This window comes from Notothenia coriiceps, unplaced genomic scaffold, assembly GCF_000735185.1.
Source record: "Notothenia coriiceps isolate Sejong01 unplaced genomic scaffold, NC01 NC01_scaffold00037250, whole genome shotgun sequence".
Lineage (NCBI taxonomy): Eukaryota > Metazoa > Chordata > Actinopteri > Perciformes > Nototheniidae > Notothenia > Notothenia coriiceps.
This window is the reverse complement of record NW_011369951.1, coordinates 13,010,568-13,020,206: the sequence shown is the minus strand read 5'-3', so window position 1 is coordinate 13,020,206 and position 9,639 is coordinate 13,010,568.

The following is a 9,639-nucleotide window of genomic DNA, read 5'->3' as shown; positions in this document are numbered from 1 at the left end:
GTATTTGTGCAACCTGCTCAAACACCATGATTACAAATGGTGAAATACAATGTAAAACTACCAAAAAATACCAGCTCCTTAAAACACAACCGCTCTACTCAACGCAACTCTACTATACCCGCGGTCAGAGAGCGGAGATGTTTACCCTTTATGATGTAATATGACGCATTTGACGTATGACCTTAAAAAAAAGCCGTTTTTAAGAGCAGAGCTCAAAATGGCTCCTTTCCCTCTGAATTCCTGCCCTTACAGTATGTCTCGTAAAACTTACCAAATCCTGCATTCGCTTTTTTAATTGTAATTTTCAAGCAAGTTTAAGCATAAATGTAGAAAAAACAACAACCTGCAAGATGCTCTTTAAGCGTTTAGTAGCATTGTCTATTATGTCACAATACCAGAAATGTAGTAGTGAATTGAAATACCAGTACATTCAGCACCAGAGTAAGTCCTTGCCCTAGAACCTTGTAACATTTATATTGGTGGCAGTAGTCCCCCTGTAATGTGTAAACTGACCACAACCCACTGACCTCTGTTAAATTGCTGCAGCGTCCCAACCAGAGGTTAATTAGGTGGTCACTCTTACAGTCAGGTGTGATAAGTGTTAGCCGTTCCTCTCCTCCGCTCTCTCCCCTCGCCTCTCTCTTTCTCTCTCTCTCTCTTTCTCTCAAATTGCGTCCTGGGTGCATCGATTCAGTTTAGAAAGAAATCTTTGGTAATGTATTTTTACATTAAGTCATTTGTTATTTTGCTTAGAGTAAACCTTTTTTTCAAGGATTTCTAATAACCACATCACATCCTTTTCTTAGATTATGTTTTGGTTGATGATTATCCATCTTAATGTAAATAGATTACTTAATGATGTGCCTTCTGCCTGCATTCTCAGTGTTGTTCAGGGTTCAGATCTACAGTAGGTTTTTGACAAAAATGTAATAATCGCACACAGTGGAAACAAAACAACCATCTTAGTTATTGTTTTTTAGTTTTTGTGAAAAAGCTTCAAACCACCGTTTGTGAAAAAAAAACAATAAAGCATTTTAGTTGAATATCTCTCCGTGTCTTCTCCGTGTTACTATTGAATTCTTGTTGTGTTTGTAGCCTATGGCTCACTCCAATTTCATTATGTGAGACCAGACAATCTTCTACCACCCTCTGTTGTGTGTGTGTGTGTGTGTGTGTGTGTGTGTGTGTGTGTGTGTGTGTGTGTGTGTGTGTGTGTGTGTTGTGACAGGTAGAAAGGAAGTATGTGCTCTGGGAAGCAGTTCCTTACATCCGCCTTAATTGAACCGCACTCGAGCATAAATTAGGTGTGTGTGTGACAGACAGAAAGGAAGTGTGTGTTCTGCATTGCGCTTAACAGGGTAGCACATGCTGAGACTGGGGAGAAGCTCCTTACATCCGCCTTAATTGAACCACACTCAAGCTTAAATTAAGTGTGTGTGTGTATTTGGTAAACACATTAAAAACTTGAATATTTTAGCATGTGTTATCTCTCTTGCATGTTTGCACACATACTCACTTTGATGCTCTTCTACATCAAAATATGCAGGATCATGCCTGGACTATAAAGGATTAATCCAATAAGCCTGTTGATGCTTTTGATTTAAACAGCTGAATATGGAACATTTCCTCTCCCCATGTTTTTCTTTTTATGTTGTTTTCTCTGTATTCACTGATAATATATTATGTCCATTCCACTCTCTAACTTAACTCAATTACCATTTCCAGTTTATTTTCAATTCCGTGTCTTCCCGTGATCCATTCCATCTTATTATCATATGTAAGTTTGACTCTGCTTGCTCTGCGAATTTTAATATACGGGATCCAACTGAGGAGGTTTTACTTTCCACCTGCTGGCAATTTACAACTACAAGATACCTTTGAGACGCCCTTCAACACTTATAGTTGAAGAGACTCTTCAACCATGCTCAACCATTCAAAAAGACACACAGGATGTTTCTCAATGTCGAGGAAGGATGCTGCAGAGCCACTATTTCAAGGATGCTACGTCATCGAGTCCCGCCGAAGTCCAGGCTCCTTGGAATTCTGCAGAGGCCGGCGTCCTTCATATTAAGACATTTCGAGGCTGCACATGTGTATTCTCCGCGGTCTTAAAATCCCCACAATGCTTTGCGCACGGACCAATTTCCCAATATCTGAAAATGTTGGGAAATGTAAGGCGGGGCCTCTCATATGACGCACACCTGCATACTTGCTCGCCTGTTCCACTCTTCGTTTTCCGAATGCAAGGAAGGATTCTTGCCTAGCTTCTGAAGGAAGTGACTCGGAAGACATGTCCTACCAAGGAAGCGTCCTCGACATTGAGAAACACACAGAGTCCTCCAACATGAATAACTAAATACCTTGTTTGCCATTGACTTGATGTCACTATGTTACATAATTGAACAAAGGAGCCCAATGGAGGCTTTTCAGGCAGGGGGGAGTGTGTGGGAGAGATATCCCAACATAACAAATTACATGAAAGGGACAAAACACAATAGGACCTCTTTAATAACTATTCATGTGCGCCTTCCCCTCTGCCACCGCTATGGTTTTATTAAGGTGATGAAGGAAACTTGTACATCTGGCCAATCCTATCTCTGGGGAATAAATGCGTAACTCGATAAGCTTTAGTTGTCCTTACATGAATGTATATATGTATAGCAACGCATGTATACACCAGAGAGACTGTATATGGACGCAGATACAGTAAGTCTAATTGAATTCACTCAGCTTTATAAAGTATGTCTCCAATCATACAGAATCATGCATAATCACTGCACCACTGCGGAGTAAAAACAGTGTCGTGTAACCATTGATCGAGACTGTTTACCATTGAAGTCAAGAACAAGATCAAGGTCTTATTTTAACTTCAGACACGCCAAGCCTCAGCTCATAAAGAATGACAGGTGTGAAGGACTCTCAGGCTGCCTATTATACCAAACCATGACAATGCATAAATCACACATTACCTTATGTCTAGTCATTTTCGACCACATTAGGTTCAGGGGAGGGAAAGAAAAAAGATTGTAGCCGTGGTAAATCCAACATGTAAGGGACAAAAATAACTGTCTTTTCCATCAAAGGTGAGGTCACAGATTTTCTTGAACTAACCTTAAAGTCCTCTCTAGCTGGGTTCAGCCACAATGCTAAGCAAATATTTAGAGGAAACAGAGTTGCGTACAAAGTCAACGGAAGGACACGACTAGACGGGTATTTGCCTTGAGCGGTACAAGTTGACGGTCTGCTTTATAAATGGAGAGAGACGGGGTGAAAAGGGAAAGCGTGTGGAAGGAAATGTTGGTCACAAGAGGTCATTTGTTGGGATGGTGTACGCTGGGGTTTCAACCATGCTTTCATTTTTGTGTCTTGTTTTTTTTTTATTTGTGCATTCTTGTCAGGTGTATTCTAGTAAAAATTCACTTCACCACAATCTTTTATGACTCAAACAAATCTGCTTAGCATCTGAATACTAACGGCCAGCCTCTCCTGCCATGTAACGGATATCATGCATATATGTTTCTTCAATCACATCACTTCCTCTCCTCGTCAGTATGCAGCACTTCAAAACACCCACTTCACCTCCACTCTTGGTCACAATCAGTGCTCCTTTTGTCACCTCCCCACTTCCCTCCACTATTCTCACATTCCCTCACCCATCGCTCGTCTCCTCTTCATCGCTATAGAGATTTTAAGGTAAGAGAAACGAGGGCTCACTTCAATCAAAGCACCTGAACAACTTTTTTCTCTTTCCTTTCTCATTCTCTCTCCCAATTCTCTGTTCAGCCGTCTGCAGGAGAGAGGACATAGATCCCAGTGATTGGTCTTGAGTTGGGGGCGGTTTAGCTGTTATGTTGAAGAAAAAGACAAGACAGGACAGGACAGGATGGGAAATGAAATGAAAGTCGAGGAGAGGAAAGGGCAGTAGACAGCAGGAGAGGACCGGAGAGAGTAATGAGAGAGGATCGGTACAAAACTGAAAAGGCATTTGGGTGCATAGTCTGTTAAAGTGAATTTTGCTCTTACTGTTGCACTCCAGTCTCATATTGATGATGCAGGAGCGTGCTTGCACTCTGAAGTGACCTGAAGCTATCAGTGTATCACATGCTTTCCTTGTGCTTTGAAACTAGAACACTTCTCTTGTGTTTGAAAGGCAAAGGAGAACTCTTTCTTCGGGTCATTCAAGGACAAAAACCCAATGAGAAAGACTCTACAATTGCATGTTTTAGATCTTTTCAAATCTGAAAGTATAACCTCCAAAGACAGGTCTTTAACTTCCAAAGAGGGGATAACACTACCACTGCTGTTGAACCAGACACTTGAAGCACAAAGAGATGAGGGCTTTTGGAGATGAGAGGCTGCAGAGGACAAAAGCCGGAAACAATCTGAGGGCAGTGTGATGAAAAGAAGGAAAGATGTTAAAGTGTAAGACAAGACATGGGTTAGAGAAGGACAAGCGTTTATAATTAGGTTGTTACAGTCATTTGATTACTTTTTATCAGTGACAAGAAGTGGAAGGGATCATTTGAAAATCAGACTAGTCGTTTTACTAGAGAGAAATAGCCTTGCTTTCTGAACTTTACTTTATTAAACTCACACAAGAATTATCCCCAAAAGTAAAAGTACTCATGATGCTGGGTGGCCCATTTTGGAGTAATACACAATATATCTTTGGATTATAATTATCAATGCATTATTGTGTAAACATTACTTTGTTGTATCTGGTCAAGTTTGAGCCAAATTGAATTGAAACTCTTAAAAAAGTCTATCTATCATTTGATTTGGTATAGATAACCTGTCTCTGCAAAGTACCTAGAAAATAAGTGTAAAATGTTGCATTCTTGCCCAGGGACACAACGACACACTGACTGCAGTGGGACTCGAACTTGCTATCCCCTGATTCAAAGTTCAGCACACTAAGTTTAGCACACTAACCCACTGAGCCACAGGCTCCCATGTTTAAGGTCTAATCATGAGTTGGCTAGGTCTCGTTGATATTTATTGTCTCTGAGTGTTCAGCAGAAAGACAGATTGAGAAACATGTTAGCTATATTAGGATCCGGAGGATTAGCCTCAAGTGAAACTCCAAAGCTGTCCACTTCACATTTTGTGTGTTTTTCAGCTAGCCACTGGTCAGAAAGACAAATAAATCCACAATGTGGAGTTCAGGGTGTTAACTCTCCTTGTAGCACACCGTGTTTCATCATAAGGTGATTAATGTCAGCTTTTTAAAACACTTGTTAACTGTGTTGCCCCTTTGAGAGAGAAAGCAGCGTGTTGCCAGTTTGAAACTACGTATAGGCTTGCCGTAGTTTCTCCCTTTTTTGTCTATGGAGTACAACAGTTGTTAAACAACATCGTTATGGGGAAATGCAAGTTTGCGTCCAAATAGTTGGAAGATAAGGAGGAAGGACAATCAATACTGTATATAGTAAATGTGAGGTAATGTGTGTCGCCAATGTAACCGGTTAAAACTAGAAGTGGTGATGAGGTCTTAAAAAAGGTCTTAAAGGGTATTACATTTGACTTCAGGATTTCTGCATATACCCTGTAGCACCACCAAAGAGCACATACAGTGTTCTAATGCATTTATCAATGTGTAGGCTTTAATGTGCTTCTTACCAACTTGTTTTCATTCACAAAGCTGTTGTTTTCCCTGGATCTGCGAAAAATATCACAAACACTCCCATTGGTTCCACCTCTCCGTCGTATAAAATAGGGTTTAATTGACGGGACACAACATGACATTGGTAGATATTTTAATACAAAATGCACTGAGACAACTCCAATCTTCTCATACCTGGGTACTTCGAACACGGACACTCTGTTTAGGAAGAAGGTGCTCGGCAGAACCGTTCTGAGCTGCAGGAACAACAACACCAAAGCAACAGTGAGAATAAACAGTAACAGTGATAATAGTAAAGCATCTGGAATATCTGTAGGTCAGGTAGTCAAATATTTCTTTGAGGTTCCTCCTTTGTTTCTTTACCCAGGTATGTGCGATGTCTCTGGCCGTGTAGAGCTCTGTGTTGTTTTTCCCATCGAAGCGCATGATGAGAAACATCAGTCTCACTTCGTACACGGACCATTCTGCCAAAGAGAATACAAAACACCATTATGTAAATGTAGGTCAAGAAAAAGTAAAGGACAAACAGTAACTATTAAAACATATGCACAAGAGAATTATGAATATCAAGTATGGTTAAATATTCCAGTTGAATTACAACTTCCGAAGCAGAACTCAAGGCTGCAATAAATCGCTTATACTGAAACAATTGGTGCAGAACTACTTCTTCCCGTTATTGATAATATCAACGGTATAAACTTTCCTGATATAACCTCTGTATTCAAATGAGTCAGATATTTATCTTTAGCCTGTAGATTGTCTTTGTTACCCTTTTTTTAATGTGGTGTACGTGACTGATCCTACTGAACTTAATTAATATTTTAATAAAATGAAAATGAAGATTTGTGTAATTCTGACCGGTTAATAGCTTTTTCTAATCAAAGACTTATAATCGGTGATTTACTTATTTAGTTAAAAAAGGTTAATGAATATCAGCATTTCAGGACTCGGAGGTTGAAAATGAGTGCAGGTTCCTGCCTAGCAGAGTGAAAATAACAACGTATGACAGCTGTATGATTAATGCTTCTGATTTTAGTGTTATTGATCACAGAATGGCTTGCATATTTACTTAACTGACAAAGAGACAAGGGGTCAATATTTAATCTGAGGGCTGAGGACACACTGTAAACCAAAGGCAGCCACGGTTGGACGAAGCTGTAAAACGCTTGATGGAACTGACAGGTGATTTACTGCATTAAAGTGAACCACTGTCTGTTGTAAACACTGTGGGACTCACCCAAGGGCGAAAATATCCATTTTGTTGCGACTTAACGTAGGGTTGATATCAATTCACACAAAACTGAAGAAACATTATTTCAGTTAAAGTAGAGGACTCACCACACTTCAGGCTGGAATTTGAAAACACATCACAGACCGGGGTGTCCCAGTTGTCTCTCGCCCACTTCACAACGTCCCCCTCTGTGCATCTCAGTAATGTCACATCCTGTTTGCTGCGTTCTCGCCCCCATAGCCGAAACAGAGATAATTTGCCCACCAGAGCTGGAAATGTAATACCGTTGACCACGCTGCGGGACGCACCGAGAGTAAGCGTCCCATTGGGGGACAGTTTGCGGGAACGGGAGGGAGTATCTACATCGTGAGAGAGGGAAAGAAAACAGAGTAAAATAACACTTGTTTGGTCATCTAGCGTCCTGTCATGTAGGGTTGATGGAACACACTTGATGAAACTCTGTATACTAGCCGAAATCACTTGATTGGATATTAGAGTGTTAAAAAAAGGAAATCGGATATGAACCATTGGCCTAAACTATCTGTCAATGACTGTCCTTGAGGTTATATTGAGCTTTTAGACGTATGCTGTATCTGACATTGGAATTATAATTCCTGTTATTCTAAATCCTCTAATGTAAGCTTTTGCAATTTAAGTTCCTCTTTTGAATGTTTGAATGGTGATTGGAAATTCCAAAATGCAGCTAAAAGTCCATTTAGGGTGGGGTGAAAGTTTGAATAAAAAGAAGCAGCATTATTACAATTCAATTCATATTGTGGGCTGTTTATTTTTTCCTTTAGTGGCCTAAAGTATTCTTTAACAGTTTGAGCATGACAGTTTTAGATAGCTGGGGTAAGCCAAGTGCATTCAAACAATAGCAATATTAACAGCTTAGTTGAGAGGGAAAGAGACGGTATTGGATTGGTATCGGCTGATCAAGGTTGTGTATCGTTAATGAATATGTTGTGTCAAGCCCTCCTTCCTTGTAACCCAGTTGTTTAATACTAAACCCACCTGTTCTGATTCTCTCCTGACGGCCATCAATGTACAGGGCCAGTCTGCCTTTATGTTTCCAGGTCAGGCACATTGAGTACCATCGTGACCTACAAAGGTTGATACTACGCGTAGTCGACCACTCCGATCCAAACAACCAGACCAATAAGCGACGCTCCTTCATTGCTAAGCCCAGCTCTGTCTGCACCTCAGGATGACTGTACATGAAGGCGGTCCATGAAGAGGCGGCCTCTTCGGTCTAGATATGGTTGTTAAAAGATAATATTGTTATTCTAATATCGTGCTCCTCAAAGGTGTACCGTAGCAATGTAATTAGACTTATTTCATCGTCAGTACCTCAAAGTTTAGGTTCAGGCAGACGGTGAGCTCCTGCAGGGGGGGGATGGAGACCTGAGGCTTTAGTGTCCAGTTGCTGCACACGGTTGTGAATTGAACCACCTCCCCCCATAGACTGAGCCCAGAGACTGACAGAAAGGGAGAAAACACAGTGAATCATTAACGTGCAGCACATGAGATCTGTAGAGCAGCTGTGACGGTTTAAGTGTTTTATCTCTGAAGCGGCTTTTTGCCAGGCAGCTGTTTTTGATAAGAAAGAAGATGGGTAGAAAGACAATATATTTGGTTCTGCTGCATTGTGTTTGATCAGTACTGTTTCAAAATATTAATTTTTAGTTTGACATTGTTATACCAGTGCAATGTTAAATCAGTACTGTTGATCTGTACACAGCTAGCTAGATTTGAATGAAACCTTGGAGTTTAAAGTCGGTATATATATTAACCCTGCAACAAACTATTATTTAAAAAAACAAGTAAGTGATTTGGTTGCTTTTATGATTTATTCCTTAATAATATAGGTTAAAATATATTAAATAGCATTTTGCAGGGCCCACTTATTTGTGATTATTTTCATTTTACATTAATCTGCCAATTATTTTCTAAAAAAAGTGATTCATCTTGAAATACTAAAAAGAAAAGTAGCAGTAAAAATGTCCATCCCAGTTTCTCAAAGTCCAAGCTGGTATATTTTTAATGTATTGTCCTGTCAGACCTAAACCCATAGAAACTAAAGTAAATAAAAAAACAGGAAACAGCGAGTGTTTAACGTTTGCTTTAACTTCTCACATTGGCTTCAAGCTTTTGACCTTTCATACATGCACTATATGACCCTATATAGAAGTACATAGTTTGACTACTGTTTGCTTTAGATATTCCAGACATATTTACAATCCACACAGTGACTTTCACACGAATGCACATGTTGTAATCCAAAAGATAACAAACACTGAGTTTAGAGTGAGACACAGTCTTCTATCGCTGAAACAAGTCAAATTATTTCAATTGTCATTTCATTTAATCGTTTATTTAGCAGGGACAATACACATTAATGAACACTTAAAACAAAAAAATGCAAATAGTGTAAATATGCCGGATTTGAGCTTGGAGCTCATTTCCATCCGCAGTCCCTCACATAAAACATTTAAGAACATAACAATTATACCCATAGCAAAAACAGATACATGATATGCAAAAAGTGCAAAAGAGCAAGAGCAGCATACACAAGTATTTACCACATGGCAGTACACTATAGCAGCAACGACATATAAAGTGCAAGAGGAGATACCCCTGTGTTAAAGTGCATTTAGTGGTGATCGCACGTCTGTTTGTTTCTAAACCATTCTTTGAGTTGACCTTTAAAACTGTTCAAAGTGGGACAATCCCGTATCTCAGTTGGGAGGCTGTTCAAGAATGAGCTGCCTTTAATGGAGAGGAC